Source organism: Myodes glareolus, chromosome 21, assembly GCF_982192425.1.
Source record: "Myodes glareolus chromosome 21, mMyoGla1.1, whole genome shotgun sequence".
NCBI lineage: Eukaryota > Metazoa > Chordata > Mammalia > Rodentia > Cricetidae > Myodes > Myodes glareolus.
The window spans coordinates 30,653,137-30,674,467 of NC_142046.1; the positions used below are offsets into that span (position 1 = coordinate 30,653,137).

The 21,331-nt window shown below is 36.7% G+C and overlaps 1 pseudogene; it reads left to right on the forward strand.

Annotated features, from left to right (window-relative positions):
• The first annotated feature begins 4,154 nt into the window (after window positions 1-4,154).
• LOC148118707 (indolethylamine N-methyltransferase pseudogene) lies at window positions 4,155-6,505 on the forward strand (annotated as a pseudogene).
• Window positions 6,506-21,331: the final 14,826 nt, after the last annotated feature.

Sequence of the window (21,331 nt, forward strand, 5' to 3'; positions counted from 1 at the left end):
AAAAAAAAAACAAACAAACAAACAAAAAAAAAAAACCTGGAGTAACCATTTGCGTCTTATTGGATCAGCATGGATTAAATTTAGAATTTAACAACTATACTACCCTCAGATAGCCTACAAACTCATGGAAATTGAACAGTGAACTACTGAACAACCCCTACATCAAGGAAGAGATAAAGAAAGAAATTACAGACTTCCTTGAATTCAATGAAAATGAAGCAAAAACTTATCCAAACCTATGGGACACTATAAAGGTAGTGCAAAGAGGAAAATTCATAGTACTAAGTGCCCACATAAAGAAAATGGAGAAAGGTCCCATTAGTGATTTAACAGCACACCTGAATGCTCTAGAACAAAAAGAAGCAGACTCACCCAGGAGGAGGAGAAGACAGGAAAAAATCAAATTGAGGAATGAAATCAACAAAATAGAAACAAAGAAAACAATACAAAGCTGGTTCTATGATAAAATAAAAAAAGACAGACAAACCCTTATCCAAACTAATCAATAGGCAGAGAGAGAGCATTCAAATTAGCAATCAGAAATAAAAAGGGGGACCTAACAACAGATACTGAGAAAATTCAGAGGATCATTAGGTCGTACTACAAAAACCTGTACTTCACAAAATTGGAAAATGTAAAAGAAATGAACAATTTTTTAGATAGATACCATATACCAAATTTAAATCAAGACCAGGTGAACAATTAAAATAGACCTATAAACTGCAAGGAAATAGAGACTAAAACCTCCCAACCAAAAAAAGTCCAAGGCCAGATAGTTTTAGTGCAGAATTCTACCAGAACTTCCAAGAAGAGCTGATACCTATACTCCTCAAAGTGTTCAACATAATAGAAACAAAAGGGACATTGCCAAACTCTTTTTATGAGGCTACAGTTACACTGATATTGACATCACCCACTCAACCAAGAAAGAAAACTGCACACCAACCTCACTCATAAATATGAATGAAAAAATACTCAATAAAATACTGACTAACCAAATCCAAGAAAATACAAAAAAAATTATCCACCGTGATCAAGTCGGCTTCATCCCAAAGATGCAGGGATGGTTCAACATATGAATATCTATCAATGTAAGCCATCATATGAACAAACTGAAAGAAAAAAAACTATCATTATTTCATTAGATGCTGAAATTAGCATTTGACAAAATTCAACACCACTTTATGATAAAGATCTTGGAGAGAGCAGGGATATAAGCAATATATCTAAATATAATAAGAACAATACACTGGAAGCTGACAGCCAACATCAAATTAAATAGAGAAAGTCAAAGCGATTCAACTAAAATCAGGAACAAGACAAGTTTGTTCACTCTCTCCATATCTCTTCAACATAGTTCTTTAAGTTTTGGCAATAGTTATAAAACAAGAAGATCAAGAGAAGTCATGTTGGAAAGGAAGAAGTCAAACTTTCGTTATTTGCAGATGATATGATTGTATATATATAAGTAACTCCACAAACTCTACCAGAGAACTCCTAAAGCTGATATATGCCCAGTGATGTGGCAGGATACAAGATCAATTCAAAAAAATCATTAGCTCTCCTACACACAAATGGTAAAGAAGCTGAGAGGGAAATCAGGTAACATCACCTTTAACAATAACTACAAATAACATAAAATATCTTGGGGTAACACGAACAAAGTGAAAGAAATATTTGAAAAGAACTTTAAGTCTTTGAAGAAAGAAATTGAAGAAAATGGAAAGATCTCCCAAGCTCTTGAACAGGTAGGATCAACATAGTAAAAATGACAATCTTACCAAAAGCAATCTATAGATTTAATGCAATCCCCATAAAAAACCCAGCACAATTCTTCACAGACCTTTAAAGAACAATAATCAACTTCATGTGGAAAACTAAAAAATCCAGGATAGGCAAAACAACCCTGTACATTACAGGAACTTCTGAAGGTATCACCATTTCTAACATTAAGCTCTATTACAGAGCTACAGTAGTGAAAACAACTTGGTATTGGCACAAAAATAGAGAGGTTGAGCAATGGAATTTAATCAAAGACATGGATATTAATCCACACAGATATGAACACCTGATTTTTGAAAAAGAAGCTAAAATTATACAGTGGAAAAAAAGAAAGCATCTTTAACAAATGGTGCTGGCATAAGTGGATGTCAACCTGTAGAAGAATGAAAATAGATCCCTATCTATCACCATGCACAAAACTCAAGTCCAAATGGATTAAAGACCTCAATATAAATCCAACCACACTGAACCTGATAGAAGAGAAATTGGGAAGTAGTCTTCAATGCATGGGGACAGGAGTCCACTTTCTAAATATAATCCCAGTAGCACAGGCACTGAGGGCAACAATAAATAAATGGGAACTTCTGAAACTAAGAAGCTTCTGTAAAGCAATGGACAGAGTCAACAAGGCAGAACGACAGCCTACTGAAAGGAAAAAGATTTTCACCAACTCTACATTGGGCATAGGACTGATCTCCAAAATATATAAAGAACTCAAGAATTTAGACATTAAAATTCCAAATAAGCCAATTAAAAATGGGGTATAGAACTAAAGAGAATTCTCAACAGAAAAATCTCAAATGGCCAAAAGATACTTATGGAAATGTTCAACATTCTTAGCTATCAGAGAAATGTAAATCAAAACAACTCTGAAATATCATCTTACACTTGTCGGAATGACTAAGGAACAAAACACCAATGACAGTTTATGCTGGAAAGGATGTGCAGTAAGGGGAACACTCATCCATTGTTGCTGGGAATGCAAATTTGTACAACTATTTTGGAAATCAATATGGCAGTTTCTCAGAAAATTCGGAATCAACCTACTTCAGGAACAGCAATACCACTCTTTGGCATATACACAAAAGATGCTCAATCATAATCAAAAGCATTTGTTCAACTATGTTCATTTGTAATAGCCAGAACCTGAAACAACATCGATGCCCCTCAACTGAAGAACCAATAATGAAAATGTGGCACATTTGCACATTAAAGCACTACTCAGTGGTAAAAAACAATGACATCTTGAATTTTGCATGCAAATGGATGGAATTAGAAAACACTATTTTTAGTGACATAACCCAGACCCAAAAAGATGAATATGGTATGTACTCTCTCAAAATGGATACTAGCTATAAACAAAGGACATTGAGACTATAGTTCATGATCCTAGAGAAGATAAGTAATAACTTGAACCCCCCCCCAAAAAAAAACATATAAAGATCCACCTGGATATTGGAAACAGACAGGAAGATTGCCAGACAAAATTGGCAGTATAGGGGTTGGGGGAGAAGGGAGGGTGGAAAGGAAAGAAGAGTGGAGAAGGGGAGAGTTGAAGAGAACTTGAGGGAATGGGATAGTCGAGATGTTAGAAGGACAGAGCAAGGAAAGAAATATTTTCATTGAGGGAGCCATTATAGGGTTAGCAGAAACCTGGCTCGAGAGAAATTCCCAGGAATTCACAAGGATGACCACACCTAGGACCCTGGGCAATAGAGGAGAGAGGGCCCAATCTTGACTTGCCCTGTAGTCAGACTACATCATAAAAACTTCAACCACCAACTGATAGAAAGAGAGGCAGAGACCCACATCAGAGAACTGGGCTGAGCTCCCAAAGTCCAGTTGAAGAGTGAGAAGAATGAGAATATGGGCAAAGAGGTTCAGAACCACTGAAACAGCCTACATAAGCTAATGGGAGCTCACCAACTCCAGCCAGACTGGGAAGGAACAAACATAGATCCAAACTAGTCCCTCTGAATGTGGATGAGAGTTGCATGGCTGGGGAGCTGGCAGTGGCACCAGGGTTTATCCCTACTGCTTGTTCTGGCTTTTTGGGATATTATTCTCTTGGAATGGATACCTTACTCAGCCTAGATATAATAGGGAGAACCTTGAACCTTCCACAAAGCAATGTGCCTTACCCTCTCTGAGGATTGGATGCGGGTGGGGTGGGAGGGTGTATGGAGGGAATGGAAGGAGGGAGCGAGTGGGAACTTGGATTGGTATTTTTAAAAAAATATATAATAAATAAAAAAAATCTCTGATGAAATCAGGAGTAGAAGGATCATATCTCAATATAATTAAGTTTTGTACAAAAAAACATGTAGCGAATATTATACCAATCATGAAAAACTGAAGGGATGTCTGACGAAATGAAAAATGGGAGAGAGGGTACAATCTCTCCATTTTTATTCAAAACAGTGTTTAATGAGTTGGCTAGAGTAATAAGAAAAGAAAAGAAGTGAAAGATGTGCCTACAGGAAAGGAAGTCAAACTCTCCCTTTTTTCATACTTAAAAAACTCAATCTAATCTACATGGGAAGTAGAAAAAGACAAGATCTCCTGTGTAAATTGGGAGCATAGGGACCTTGGGGGGGGTTGAAGGGTTTGGGAGATGCAGGGAGTGGAGCAGAGAAAAATGTAGAGCTCAATAGAGAAAAATGTAGAGCTCAATAAAAATCAATAAAAAATGTATACAAAGAAAAAAAGCTCAAATACCCATTCAAAAGCCTACATTAAATATATATTATCTTTAATGTACTAGGATATGAAACTACATACAAAACCAGTAGCTTTTATATATACCATAACACACTTATTGAGAAAAGAAAATTTATAAGAAAATTGTACATTTATCATTGTTTAAAACTAAAAAATTCCATAAAATAAACCTAAGCAAACAGATGAAAATCATCTTATATGAAAACTTTAAAACAATGTACATAGAAATTGATGAAGTCCCTGTATAACAGAATGATTTCTTATGCTCACCGAGGTCCACATTAATTTGATAGCTGTCAAATCACCAAAAGTAATCTCTACTTTTAGTGCAATTACCATAAACATTGTGATGACACGCTTGTAAGGCTAAAAAATAAAATAAAATTCAAAATTTAGATGGAGGAATAAAAGAACTCAAATAGCCAAACTGATACTAAGAAGAAGAGAGAGTAATATTGACAATATCACCATACTTGATTTTAAATTATTCCATTGAGCCACAACAACAAAAGCAGCATTATATTGATGTAACCATATATGTAGGTCAACATAAATAAAACAGAAAGTCCAGAAATAATAGATACACACTGATCTACCACCTAAATTTGATGAAAGTATCAAAAATCAAATACTAGAAAAAAAAAACAACCACTTTAACACTGATACTAAGAAAGCTGTATACTCACAGAAGATGAGTATAGCAAAAAAGTGTAGTGACATTTCACTTGATTTTAATAAAATTTGCCTGAGGATCAGAGAAGTAAAACAGCCACACTGGTCAACCTATAGACTAAGCAGCAATAACACACACCTTTAAACCCAACAGCTTCACTCTTTACCACAGAAACCAGTCAGTGCCTGCCTTTAATCACAGTGGTGCATGCCTTTAATTCCAGCCCGAGAGAGGATTATAAGATGGGAGGAAACAGCTCTCAAACGTAGTTTCATTCTGACATTCCAGGAGGCATGATCGCCATTTTTGGAATGAGTTTGAGGTAAGAGCCAGTGGTTGACTGTTTTGCTCCTCAGATCTTCAAGTTGAACCCCAGTTTCTCTCTCTGAGATTTTATTAATTGTCCTTCAAAAAAAAAAAGATTGTGCATGAAATTTCATGAGACATACTTCTAAAGACTAAGTTTAAGAATTATAGTATTCTTGGTTGTGAGCCTAGCCTTTAATGACTGAGCCCAAGTGCCACTAGCTGACTGCGTTCTGACCTTTCTGCCCATGGAGCATGCCTGTCTTGATGTGGAAACCTACTGGGCAGTGCTGCTCAGACTGGCTGACCTGCTGAAGCCTGGGGGTCTGTAGGTACACAGGTCTTCCCGCCCCCCACCACTTCGTAATTTGCAGGGCTGTTTGACCTCTGGCTCCCTGGAGATTCTGCACTAGCACTGGCTTGAGGGTATAGTTTAGGAAGAACTTGGCTCTCTTTTGTTATGGTGATTCCACCTATAATCAAGGTTCTAGCAGTGGGCCCCAATACGCCTGCCTCCCCCAGCTGATTCTGCCTGAGGCACCGGGCACCTGTAATCTCCTTCTACTGCTCCTGATGGGAGGAGGCCATGCCCTTTTGAACCCCCTTGCCCACTGGTATAAATACCCAACTTGAGTTTAATAAAGTGGCCATTTACTCTTGGTAAGTGAGCAGGTCTCGTTTGTGTGCGTTTTGTGTGTGTCTGTTTTAACCCTCAGGACAGTCGTCCATTCTCATGGACTCGAGTTCAGGAAAGCATGCGCCTGAATCGGGCCTGGGTATCCACAGAAAAGGCGGGGGCTTACAGAGGGTCACCTGGTTACCATGGTTACTCTGTGTTTCCAGCTCTATGTGGTGGGCCCCAAGAAGTTCTCTGGGGTCTACCTGGAGAAGGAGATGGTAGAGAAGGCTCTTCAAGATGCAGGCTGTCAGGTGCTGAAATGCAACTGTGTCCCCCTCAAATATTCACAGGCCTTCTGCGAGGGTCTCTGTTTTATAGTCGTCCTCAAGGGTCTCAGTGCCTGACAACACTGGCAAAGAAGAGCCTTCCCTAGGGAAGTCATAGCCAGCATTTATAGTCTTGCTCCATGGCTTCCTAACCCTGGTCATGCTGCTTCTATCTGGTCATAAGGTCACAAGGAAAAACCCAAGGCTCACTCTCTATATTTTCAGTCCTAACATCCATTCCCCTTGCTTCTTTTCCTACCCTTAATAAAGATCATTGAAATAAAAAAAAATAAATAGATGCAAAATAAAAAAGAATTATAGCAGAGATGACAGTGGACATTTGAAAGTGTATTTAGTATGGTGTGAAAATAAAATGGAAATGGAAATTATAGAACACACATATCTGTTCATATGGCCCAAACTCTGGGGCCAACATTATCCTATCAATATGAAATGTGAGTGGATACTTCTTTTTTCAGGGTGTAGGGCTGGATATAAGTTATGAACTCTGTCTTAATTCACTTATCTTAATTAGGTTTGCTATTGCTGGAATGAAATACCATGACCAAAAAACAACTTGAAGAGGAAGGGGTTTGTTTTGCTTATAGCTCTATATAATATTTCATTGTCAAAATCACTGAGGGCAGGAGCCCAAACTGGGTAGGAGCATGAAGGCAGGAACTGATGCAGAAGTCATGAATGGTCCGTGATTGAAAAGGCATGAAATCTTGCATATTGTTTCAGATAGCCCATGAAGATAGCACATGACTGGATTTATGGCCTCCGGGGAGGACACTGAGAAGACAATGCATGAAACTGTGAAAATGAATCCTATGTTCAATGGAGACTCCAGAATATGGGAGATGTCAGAACCATAGAATTGCCTGATGGAATATGAAAGAATGGAGTGAAGCCTGCCTCAGAGAAAGACTTTATGTTCTATATGTACCAGAACTAAATAGATATAAGCCTTGTTGAGTCCAAGTGATTATTTCATGAGACAAGAAGCTGAGCATGGCACATCAGGTTTTACTTTTAGCTATGCCTGGCTTTGTGCTTGCTCTGGTCTGATCATTAATTGCTATACCCCCATTCTTCCCTTAGGGAATGTGGAAATTGATACTTTTTCACAGTTAAAAATTGACTAGCCTTTTTGACTAGACAAGACTTGGTCTTGGAATGTTAGAACAGTGCAGTGACAGCTAAAATACTCTGGGAGATCCTGCTGCTAGACCGAAAACACTGTGTCAAGATAGATGTGAACCTATAGGAATAGGACCGGAACACTATGACTTAAAGGTAAGTTAGTTTAATGTTAACTCAACGAGGATGAGATTGTGATGACTGAAATTGTCATCGTGAGAAGATGTTGAGTCACCATGGACAAAGCCTTTGTGCATACTGTGACGATTGTCAAGATTAAATTAACTAAAGTTGGCATATTTAACATAAAGATCAATGATAGCCTTCAATTCTCTAGGGGTCCACATTCAGGAATATGTATGAAACTATCTGAACCCTAAATATCAACCCTCTTGGTTCCTTGACTTTTGATTCAATGTCACCTACTACTTCTTGCTGATGTTGTTACACTGTCTCTACTATGATGGAGAGTATCTTCATGAACTATAAGTGAAAATTAACTCTTTCTCCTTTCAATTACTTCTTGACAGGCATTTTGTCCCAGTAATGAAATATCTGGCAAAACAAACAATTCAGTCTACATGAAGTATTTGGAAATCTCAAGGAAGCTTGAAACTGATAAAATGTTTGTTCACAACAGAAACTTAATGAGTTTCTCATAGGGTAAGAGACTATTATTTCTCTAAGATATTTAAGCACCCATTATGAAAGACCAAGGAATGCTTAAAAAATTTAAAATTTACCCTGAAAGAAGCACTTATACCACTACAAACTAAGTAGAGAACCACAAACTCTGTCAAAATGAGAAGGCCGAATGCTGCTGGGGCTAGAGAGCATGAAGAACAACTCAGAAGAAGGGATGCATAATGGCGTACTGTTGAAGTGAGCTAATCATACTCTAAAAGTAGGATAAAATAATCACAATCCTTGACACTGAGCAAAAGGATGTAAAGACTTAAGTTCATACAAAATCCAGCTCATAAATGTGTATAGCAGTTTTATTCACAACTGCCAAGATGTGGAAGCAATAAGATTTCCCTCGGGAGGTAAGCATATAATTGTGATACATTCAGATAATGGGATATTGTTCAGTAGTAAACACAAAATAACTCTCAAAAGACATGAAGCAATACTAAATGTGAATTAACAAGCAAAGTCACTAATCAGACATAGGTGTGCTTCTAACTGAAGAGACACATTACCTAGGGCTGCAGATATAGTCACACAAATGTGTCTACCAGGTGTTTCTGTCATAGGTCAAACAACCAAGAAATTAGTAAATGCAATGATGCCACCAGGTGATAAAACCTTATGGGGCCTTTAATTCTTAGGTAAACTGTTGTTAGCCATAATGGGAGTGTGTAATGCCTAACTATACAGCAGTTTAGAAATGCTGAATGTATAGATCTAGTCAGAGGATTCATTTCTACAGTGGCTTGGCAGGGTGGGAAAGAAAGAAACAGTGAAGTCAGATGGAATTTTTTTTTCAAAATATAAAGTTTAGATGTCATTTTCAAATTTGTCCAAGAATGAACATCAGCAACAGTGGACCCTAGCATTAGAGACTGCCAGAGTAAGTCGTTTCATCAATTCTAATAAAAATATCACTATAATGGGAGAAGTGATTTAGGTAAATGGGGCACATGTGAAATATCTATATGTCTTGCAATTTTGCTGTGAATATTAATGATCTTTTTAATATACCATGATGCATAGACCACATGAAGAAATATGTATAGAAATGTATAGAACACATGTATAGAAATCCTGAAGGATTTGCTCTATTGGAATCAGGCTATGGATAAACAATAGGGATGCTGAGCTTTGTTATGATATGGCTTTGGTCACAAACCCATCTTTGCATCAGTTTCCTAATTTTTAAGACAGAATCATAAGGATGTCCACTTCTGTATTCCAGGAATTCTCTTGTGGAATTTCCCGCTCTGAAATTCTTTTCAAAGGTGAAGAGATGTAGCATATAGAAAGTTCAGTAAGGGTTTGCCATTGAGAATGACTCGTGAGTGAGCTTAGCCCTCAATCCAGGTGAAGTGCAAGCACAGGGGTCACATATTTATATTAGACATTGACCACCATAATATCCAGAAAAAAATCAACAGAGTCAATATTCCTATACGAACACATTTTTACTCACCAAACTTTTGGGATTCTGGCAGCTATTTATTCCTCTACTTGTCTAAACCTTACCATTCTTTTAAGATTTTTTTTGTTTTTTCTTTTTTTTCTTTCTTTCTTTCTTTTTTTTTTTTGAGGCACGGCTTCTCTGTGTAGCTTTGAGAGCCTATCATGAAACTATCTCTGTAGACCAGGCTGACCTTGAACTCACAGAGATTCTCCTGCCTCTGCCTCTGTTTCCCAAGTGCAGGGATTACAGATGTGAGCCACTACCTTCCAGCACCTTTTAAGGGATTATAGATCATTCTGGATTTAGATTGCATATCTTTTTTTCTGAAGAGATTCAATCAGCTCTGTGAGAAAAGCTTAATTTTCCTATTATCTATATAAAGGGAAGTTCCAGATTCTTTATACAAGGATAAATATCTAAGTTTATGAAATTAATAAAAATAAAAATGACATTTATTGTAAGTGAAACACCCTATTAAATGCTGTGCATTTCAGCTTACTATATTGTCACTGGAAGTCTGTGAGCCAAGTTTCAGTATTATCCGAATCCGTAGGTTCAGAGATGCTATGAAAATGAAGGAATAGAGAAACTAGTGTATTTCCATAGCTTTCTGCAAGATGGAAAGTAGCAGTGCTAGCCAAGGACAATGGCAATGGGTTTTGATTCTACTGCATGGACTGACTTTGTGGGAGCCTGGATTGTTTGGATGCTCACCTTTATAGTCCTGGATGGAGGGAAGAGGACCTTGGACTTCCCGCAGGGCAGGGAACCCTGACTGCTCTTAGGACTAGAGAGGGAGGGAAAGGTGGGGAGGGGGAGGGAAAAGGGAGGCGGGTAAGAGGTGGAAATTTTTAATAAATAAATAGATAAATAAATAAATAAATAAATTTAAAAAAAGAAAAAGAATGTCTCCTTTCCAAGACAGCATTCTAAATACCAGGCTCTGTATTAGTCATTTTACATGCATATAGATTCGCTTTACCAAATACCATACAAATCTTTTTCAAAAACCCAATGGCAATGAATGTGTAGTTGGACACAGAAAGTTCCTTTGATCCAACACTCCTTTATTCTGACAATGTGGGATTTCATGTACCAAAACAGGCACTGAAGACACAATAATCTATATGCCAAAAAACTCCTGAGGGTCAGGCCAAAAAATAAAGCGTGCGGGTTCCTGTACACTATTCTCCCCTTAGCAGATGGTCAATCAATAGCTTTTGACTGACACTGTGGTTGATTAATATTACATGCATAAGCCTGTTTACTTGATGTGGAGCAAAACCGTGTAAAATCAAAGCATAGCCTTATACTAAAGAATAATGTGTTTAATTTAGAAACATGATGATAAGCTTCATACTATATTAAGAATATATATATATATATATATATATATATATATATATATATATATATCAGTGGTTTTAAGAAACCTGGAAAAGAAATCATGAGAACAGAATTTTGGGGATACTCACAAGCTACTGATAACAAGAAAACAGTCAACGTCATGTTGGGCTAGAACTAAGTATTTCTGGCTAGGTAGTCGAAAACCTAACATACTATAAATGCTTTCAATTGTACCCCATGCGGGTGTATACATAAAAAAATGTAACCATTAAGCCAGCCATAAACCCTTCATCCACAACAGTACACTGCCTGTAAGGTTCTAGGGCAATAGTGGTACAAAACTTAAGGGAGCAAGCAACCAATGACAGATTTGATTTAAGTCCCATTTCATGTGATGGAACAAATACCCAATATTGCTTAGGTGACTAAGAATCTGAGACTAGTTAGCACAGGGAACTAAGGTAAAATCAAATAATACTGCTATAAAGGGAAAAAGTCAGTGATGAAATTACTCCTAATGATATTCTACTGTATTTATCTATTGATTAATGTCTTGTTCAATGATTGTTAGAGATGATTCCTCCTGCAATAACTGAAAATAAATATAGAGAAACACAGCCCTACATTATTCAAAGAGTGAGAGATCTTGAAATACTCAGCTCTACATGGGATGTTTTTATTACATCACTTCCTTCTGAGTTCAGGGAGCCCTGTTGTAGAGGATGCAGAAAGAATGGAAGAGCCAGAGGAGATGGAGGACACCAAAAAGAAGAGCTTCTGCATATAGTCTATTTATTAATTTAGAAACAGAAAGTGTATAACTGCTGTAGGAAAATATAGCAATGAGTCTTCATGGCCTAGGGTTAAGCCATGTTCCCTTAGATGTGACACCAAAAAATAACAAAGGAACATATAGATTAATTAAACTTCATCAAAATTAAAGTCTTTGTGCTATCAAAAAGAAACAAAACAAACCACTGGATGGAAAAGCATTTTCAAACAATTATTTCATAATAGACTCACATCAGCAAGACATAAAGCATTTGTTTCAACGAAAAAAAAAAAGCTCCTTGGAAAATGGGCAAGTGATTTCATCAGACATTTCTCCAAGGAAGATATGCAAATAGATGATAACTGCATGAAAAGATTCAGAATATAATTAGTCATTGGGGAAATGCAAATCAAAATTACAATGAGATACCACTTCATAAATAGCAGTATGGTGTTCAGGTCAGAATTTTCAGGACTGAGACAAAGTATTGGAGTCAGGAAGGTTAGAAGAGGGTTTGTTTGGGCTCCTAGTTTCCTAGGTCTCTGTCAAGACAAGGAGGTGCCATGGAGGAGAACAGACTATGTCTTGGTACAGGAAGAGAGAGTGTGTCGGTGTTCACACACCTTCCTCTGCTCCCCTTTGTCACAGCCAGTCCCATAGCCCCTGGGACACTGCACTCACATTTAGAGAGGTCTTCCTCCCTCATCTGTTGTTTCGGAGGAGCACATTTACACAGAAGCTCGGTGGTATGCTTAATAAAACCTACTGCTTTCCGTCTTAAGGTGACAAGAAAATGACAATCACAGAGGAATGTAAACAATTTTGTTGGTATTGTGGGGATGGGGAGTCACAATACTCTTGCTTATGATAATATAAAATTCATCAATTCCCTTCCTGATGATTAACACTCCATGGTTAAAATGTAGCGTATGAAAATAATAGAATAGTGACACACATAAGCATTTGCACCATATAGAATTACAAAATCACCTGTATATATGACCAGAGGTGCGAAGAAAAACATTTGGAATTTTGTTTTGAATGGTGAAGTATTACTCACCTGTGAACACAAACTACATTGTGCCCTGAAAACACTGTGCTAAGAGAAACAAGCAAGTTACAAAAGACAGTGTGTTGTATAATTCTGTTTATGTTTAATTTCTGGCACAGGCAGTCTGTGGAGATCATACAAAAGAATTTTCCCAAACCTGTAACATAGGAGAAATATAAGACTTCTTTGAAACGAATAAAATCTCTGAAACTTCCTAATCCTGGTTGAATAGGGCGCATTGGCTGTATCCTACTGCTGTGTTTATGGTGTTGTTCGAACATACAGCTGCGGTCACCCTTCCGAAATGTTTTACTTTCTACCTTGGACTAGACATTTCCCATCTATTCAGAAATGAATAGGCTTGAGAAAGATGAGTAGTATCTTCATAAAAGCTTTGTTGATCATGAGTTTTTTTTTATGGAAAACTCCAGCCACCACCTTAAACAAGAGGGCCACTCCAGGCTTCTTTCCTAAGTTTAAGAGTAACAGTGAAAATGTTCCAACTGAAGGGCATTAAAAATGCTTGACTGTGTCAAGTCATGGAGGAGCAATGATTCGGTCAAAGATGACATCACTCATCACTGACCATGGTACCACGCAGATCATGTTAAAACAGATACTGTTCCTAAACAGGCTTGGAAGTAAACATAGAATATCTCTCAGGGGGCACTTGTGACTTTGACCTTCCAGAAAGGTCAATGGCTATGACACTCAGATGATTCTAATCATTATCAAATGCATCTCGAAGGTAGGACACTCAGGGGAGCTTGGGAACCTTTGGCGTAGGTCCATGTACAAAGGTGGCAGGTAGATAATCGCAATGTTTAATTGTGCAAAATAAAAAGAAACCTCTCGTACAATGTAATTTGTATTATAATGTGCTCTTTGCATTGTTTTCAACCTGATTCAAAGTTAATAGCTACATATTTTCATTACATCAATTACTTCGAAAATAAAGGGAATGATGATTTCAAATATATATTTACATACATATGCCATCAAGTAAGAGTATTGAAATGAGCTAATTAAATGAATACTAAAGGGAACAACTGATTATAAACACTGAAAAAAAATATCAAATAGAGCTTCATCAGGCAAACATACTCAATCTAAAAAAGAATATCTTTCTTTTGTTATTAAGCTATTGGCAAGATTTAACCACAGCTGCTCCACAGGGAATCATTGACAATTGATTATTCTTCTTCGTTGCACTTCAAAAGGCAACCTGCTTAAAGTAAAGACAGACATGGACTCAATCAGAGTTTGCTTAATTATTTTGCTGTTTTCTTGGAGAGGTTTAAGAGGGTATTTTACATCACCGATTCACTAGACCTAGGGACAAAGTCATATTGTTTCTCTATAGCAATTCTCATTTTTCTGAAAATCATGACCCATTTGATATCTTAAAAACAGCAACATTAATTTTAATTTGTCATATTGAAGGGTATAAATTGACTAAATGTTAATAGCATTCTCGAGTAATCAGTCCCACATGATTAACCTGAGAATTGCCAAAGCATTGTTTACTCTTCATTTGTATCTGAAGAAAAAAGCGACATGATGAGTCAGACAGAGTTGGATTCATTTACTTTATGATCTGCATTAAAACTTGCCAGGATGATTCATAACCATTTTCCTTGATATTTATCCTGACAAAACATCTTAATTTTGAAAGCAGCATATTGGAAAACAATTGAGGGCCAAAAGGTATTCCATGTCATAATGACAGCTGAGCTGCATGGAAAAATACTGTTGCATTTTATTTTCTCACTTTCTCTCTGGTTAATAAAATGGGCAGGACACAGCCTTTGAAATTTTGTAAGAACTCTCCTTTGATAACCGACTTTTTTTTTTTTTTAATAAAATCAAAGTACATAGCTTGTGGTTTTAACACCATCTAGTGGTGTTTTACATGGCAGCAAGTGAAAATGAAGCAGAGACAAAGAAGCAAAGAGGCCTTACACATCGAAAGTTTGCACAAATTTCCATAGAAACCAGTTAGGATTCCATCCTGATGAAGAAGGCCCCTCACCTGAGGGTGTGCTCCAACAACAGAGGCTGGGATGTTCTGTATCTTCCGGGAAGAAAAAGCAAAATAGGAAGTTATTACATAGATATCTTTCCTAAATGTGTTTGGGAAAATGAAAAAAAAAAACCCATAAAGGTTACCTTCAAAAATCTTAATTGATATTACTTCTTTTAGATATCGTGATAGCAACAAACCAGAAAGATGCAGCCGATGAGAAAATATAACAGCATTTCAAAACTTATAAAACTCCTTACCCATTTTTCCAATGAGTAAGATTTTGAGTCTAAGAAATGGATTGCAGGTGAAGTTCCGGGACATGAGGATGTGATATCCGGTCCCCTGCACCTTGGTCCACAGCAAAATATGAAAGCGATTATTCCCTGCAACCTCACTGTTAGAAGGGAAATAAGAGGAGATCCCATGGACTTAATGTCCAACCCAAACGTCTGTGTTTAGGGAATCTATTCCATCTGTGATTGAGGAAGACATTTATTGTCAACCTATGACCTCTATGCCTTTAGGGGTGAGCGAGTGCACATGAACACACACACACACACACACACACACACACACACACACACACCCCACACAAACATGCCACACACAGAGAGTGTTTTAAAAGTAAAAGTTAAATACAGGTGTTAAAACTATCGATAATGTATAAAGAGCACACTTATTATGAATAACTACAGGGCCATTTTTATTTTATCATAGCAAAAGACAGGTTTCAGGCACCATGAAACCTTTCAAAGCCTCCTGGCTCAAAGGTTTGATGAAAATTGAAGGAATCATGTCCCACAGTTTATTTTCATATGTACGTACATATTTATATCTATATATAACTATAATACACAAAGCATGTTTGTACAGATTAAACATGTTAAAACTTTTGACATTAACAGGACTGTATCAATTAAATCGTATTTCTATCATGCACAATTAAAAGAAATGAGTACTGACAAATGAAGATCTTGCCAAATTCCTGACAATAGTAATAAGGCATCAACACACCAAGTTTGTCCATCCAGCTTTTGGGCCTTGCATAAAAGAGCTCATCAGGACTTGCTAAAATGAGATTTCAGAGCCTTACAGGGAAATTTAGCTGCAGTATAGCAGACACTCATAGAAACATTTGCTGATCGTTGGGTGAAAAAGTGTGGACATAACACGTGCACACACCCAGGAGGTTATTGTAAGATCATCTGTAGAATCTTCTTGACCCATTTCTAGAAAATTATTCTTATTGTAGACATACAGAAAATGAAGCATTTAAATGTATGAATGAGTGAAGTTCTGAGAGATTTCCTAAACTTCCCAAAGCTCTCAACTGTGGGGATGAACAGGGATGAGATTCAAACTCTGCTTTCCTAAAATTAAGTCCTGGTCTCCTACAACAGCAAAACAGTGGTCATTTGGTGTGATAAGCAAATAAAGACATTGGGATACTTAAATTTCATGAGGATTTCTTTATTTTTCAGATAACAGTTATTAAACTGACAATGTTCAATTACTGCTATAAGTGCTTTTCACTGTATGTGTGGTGTTTTCTCATAAACTTATAGAAGCGTTTCAGGAATATACATGTGCGTAAATGCATATAATACAAGGTAGTATGTGTGAAAGCTCACATAAGTCATATCACATGTAAGAGAATGCAGTGTATTTTTTGGTTATGTGCAACCAGAAGTCACATATATTTTTCAGTTTCAGCTTATGGGTGTGACCATTTTGTGAGTATCCATGAACAATTCCCCATGAAGATTTAGGCTTATGCTGTCATTAAGAGCATGTTGCTTGTAGAAATTTAATTGTTTGCATTTTAGTGAATAGTTTAACAGATATAGAAGGTAGAAAAATAAAGCACAGTATGTTCTCGAGATTTAATACTTTTAATATGCTTCAATAATAAACATTGGCACTCAGCCTGATAATTCGGGAACTAAAAAACTACAAAGTACCTTATCTTGGCTCAAGCAGCAGAAAGGTTGTAGATGAATGCTGTGATTGCCAGCCATCCCAGATACAATATGAATTCTTGTTAAGACCTCATGATCATCACAGTTAGTCAATTCAAATTAAACTTCAGAAAGTGTACAAAACAATTGGCAGCATATAAAAGATAAGGCCAGTGGTATCATTTTAATGCCCAGGTTCTCTTGAGTTAAACAATGAAGGTTTTTAAGGCCCTTTGAGCACCGTTTGTGTGTTCACTCGGGTGTTGCCGTCATGTTTGTTTACAAATTGCTTATTAAATAAAGTAGATGCTGAGAAAGAAAATGTAACTTCTCAAATCGCACCACCTTCCAGTCTTTTAAAACATGAACTTGAGAATCTTATAGAATAGGCAAAGCTTTTACAATCCTTAAGAAAGAATTAGCTAGTGATGGGCCAGCACTGGCAAGATGGTTCAGTTAGAGCTTTTATCACACAAGTCTGATAACTGGAATTCAATTACCAAAACTCAAAGGAAAGGGTTCTTTCCTAAAAGTTGTCCTTTGACCTCCACACAAGCCCCTGCCATTTGTCCATGAGCATATGAACACTCACAGAGACCAACCACTTAACAATAATAAATACATATTTTATAAAATGCTTTTGATCTAGCAAAACCAGTAAGGAGAAATGAATCAAGATGGCAATTTCAGAACTCATTGCTTTAGGAGTGCTTATTAGGTCACACCAAAGTTCAGTTTTCTTGATTGTTTATGGGAAATAGAGAGTCATGTGTCAGTAATGCGGGTTAAATCCATTCTGGGCAATATGAAGTGTTACAAGAACAGCTTTGGAGTCATTTCTACAGGCAATATTGGATAGAAACAGAAGTGTGATGTAATCTTCAGTATTCTATAAAACAGAGAAATTTAATTTGACATGAAAGTATCACAGAGGGTTAATATATTAGGCTGAGTAGCATGATAGGATAACATTTCCAAACATGGTATAAATAGTTCAGAGCTAAGAACACAGCAAATCATCAAAGGTAAAATAGAGTCTAAAATCTGTGGAAGGGCAAAAATAAAATGAACAAGACCAACAACTCTTCCTGAAAGAAAGGATAGAGAGGAAGTCAGACTTGAGTCAAAGAAAGAACCACAGGAAGGGCTACATAACCAACAGAATTGCTATATGGAAGGAGCAAAATCAGGAATTGGATGTAGAGAGTTAGCTTACAGAATAAATATTTCCTGATCTCAAGATAATGTTTGGACACTGATTTGGAAACTATAATTTTAGAATTTGAGATCTAGAATGAGGAGCGGGGGCGGGAACAGGAAAGGTGTCATAGATTTCTTTAACGGAAAGGAAAACAAGGTCCAGGTAAAGAATCAGAGGAAGATAAACAGCCAACAAAGCAAAGACTGTCAAACATTCCCTACACAAAGAATTATAAGTAACTGGGTCAGTTTAATTAAAACATATAATCATTAAAAGAAATATGGCTCTATTCTTTCAAAAATACTTACTAAAATCTCTCTTCTTATGGGTGGGGCTACCAATTCGAGAATTATAAGGAATATTTATACATGATCAAGTCATCTACACACTGTAAATTTCAAGGTCACAATAAGATATTAACAACACTGTTTCAAACATAAAATTTGAATTTTAGAAAACTATATTTAAGTTTAACTTAAAAATGTGTTTAAGACAGAATTTGGGGAATAATTTAACACAACATCCTTCAAACTACTGCTTTATGTTTTAGCAAAAAGTAGTTCATTGAGACATTTACCAAATATCAAAATACACTAAGCACCAACAACCAAGCAACATATACACTGCCCATTTCATTTTATATTTTAACAACACAGTGTAAACACAGTTTCTAATAAATTTTGCATAGGCATATGCTCTGGCTCATTCACTTACTCATTTAAAAATAGTTCTTATGTATTAAGTAGGCATCAGTGCATATTATTTAAATAGTGTTTTTCAGACACTACAGGGCAGATGCACTTACAAACTCACAGCAGTTATGACGACATGCACAAGACCTTCTCAAACTCAAGATGGGAGATGATATAGAGTGGGTAAAGTGAGCCCATAGGGCACATAACACTAAATACTGGGTGAGCTACTGACATTTATGGTGACTGGCACAAAGAGAGTCAGTTTCCTTGAATGTGACCCATGCATAATATATTGACCACACACCAAAGTATGTCCTAGCTTCGGGATTAGCCAGGAAATATAAACTGAAATCAATGCGGAGAGAACCAAAATAAAATCAACGCTCACTGGGAAGAATGGGAAAAAGGGAGTATTGAGAGAGGTAGACGTGTGAGCTGGGACATGAGTATCCTCAAAATACACTGGATGGAATTCTCAAGTAATGAATCCAAACATTGTAAAAACAGATAGATGGAAATAACTGACATATCTACATGGCTTTAATATTGACACTGAGTTTTGCCCAAGCTTTTGCTTGGAACTATGAAATGTGGAACATTTGTTCTTAAATTTATCACTGTAATTTACATGTTCTATAGGTAATATAATTTTATTTCCTCCCAGAAATTTTGCCTTTGAAATGTGAGAGAAACCAAATAACCTTTTCTCCTGTCACCTCTAAATAAACTTAAAATGTTGATTCCTCGTGGTCTTACCCCTCTAAAGGACATACTTGTTTTCAAACTCAACCTGCTTTTTCAAAAAGTAACATATATACTATCTATTTATATGTATTTCCAAAGAACTGATCATTGAAATCCTATGTCTGAACTTTGTCCTTCCTAGAGGCAGCATAGATTTTGCACCTAATTAAGTAGTGAGTGCACGATGGATTAACGCTCTCAATGATTTTCTGATTTAGTTGGCTAACTGAAAACTTCCACAGGGCAGAGTGCAATTTACTTGTGTGCCCCAATTAGCACTGCTAACTGGGGCACAAAATCGGCATAAAATTGAGCCCTGATTTTTCCATCAGCCGCCATTCAGAAATAGCAAAGAGCCAACCAGACTCCGAGGTCAGCCTTCAGTAGCCATCCTTCTCTCGTTTACCAAGTTACATAGCAGCTTGTTGTAATCTGAGTAAGAAAGATTTGTTTGTGGATTGGATTCTGTTATCAAAAGGGATTTGGCACATTAAGAAGAATGAATGTTGAAGACGTTATACTGATCAAGAGACAAAATGGCATTGAAAATATAAGGATTTTGTTTAACCAGGTTGTGACTGCCAAAGCAGAATTCCATCAGTAACTTTTCTTGTAGAGAGAGATATACTAACATGAATGATGTGATTTTGTACCTGGCGGAGAAAACCTTTGTCATATTTCCATAAACTAGCTGTTTGAGAGGCCCGCAGAGCCACATAACAAACTGCTTTGGAGATTTTCTTTGACTTCACTAATGGTCTTTCAGAAGAAGCCCATAGAACCACATTTAAATAGCGAGACTTTTTTTTTTAAACACATTTGTTTGCCATTTGAAAGTCCAACTTTTTAATCTAATATTTCATTTTCATACTATTTATTCATTTAATAATAGACTTCAGTACAAACACATAGTAATGTTAGCAAAAGGGCAAGGTCAGTAAATAGCCTTATGAAGGAATCTCTGCCAGCTTTTCATAATGCAATTTGGGAATCCTGTTAAAACATGACTGTGCTTAAGACCTTTACTGAAAGAAAACAACTCTTTCTCGCAGGCCTATCTCAACTTTTCTTCGGTTTCATAGGCAAAGGCACCATTGCGTCTGTTTTCCCAGCACCAGCATTGTGTTTCTTGTCTCCATGGTTGCTGTAGGCCCTGACTCCGTGAGTCAATGTACAGTCTTCAGCCTGTACATTGTTTTGTTCTCTGACACCAACACTCCATCTGAACATCAGGACAAGGGCATCATGGCATCACTTAAATAGTATATTATATTTATTCAACTAATTTTTCAATGCTCAGGTGATCACCCATCAACTACAGTGTTCAAACAATAACTTTGAACATTTTGGAAAGTTTTTACTTCTGGTGTTTATAGATAGCATATAAACCAACTCTCAGATGGATTTATATGTAGAACTGTGGTGATTTGATATGCTCAATGTTCTATGATGACAAGTATATATAGAATCAGAATTTCTTGATCATAAAATAAGAAAAGATTACATAGAGAGATGGAATATTTTGAGTAGATGGACCATTATGCCACATGGTTGTACTGATGTATTAATATTTGCAATTTATGCTATCTGTATTATATAATAATTTACCAAGGAAGTTATCAAGTCTGAATGTCACATTTTTAGAGTGTACTGTGTGATAGAAGAAAGGAGAATAGAGAGGAAGGACAGAAAAAAATAAGGGACAGAAAAGAGGGTATAAAGCAAAGGGAAGGCAAAGGAATGTTTTGTCAGAATTGGAAGAAGTATAAAAAGGAAGGATCTGCGGTCTTCAAAAGTTTGTGTTTGTCTCTCTCTCTCTCTCTC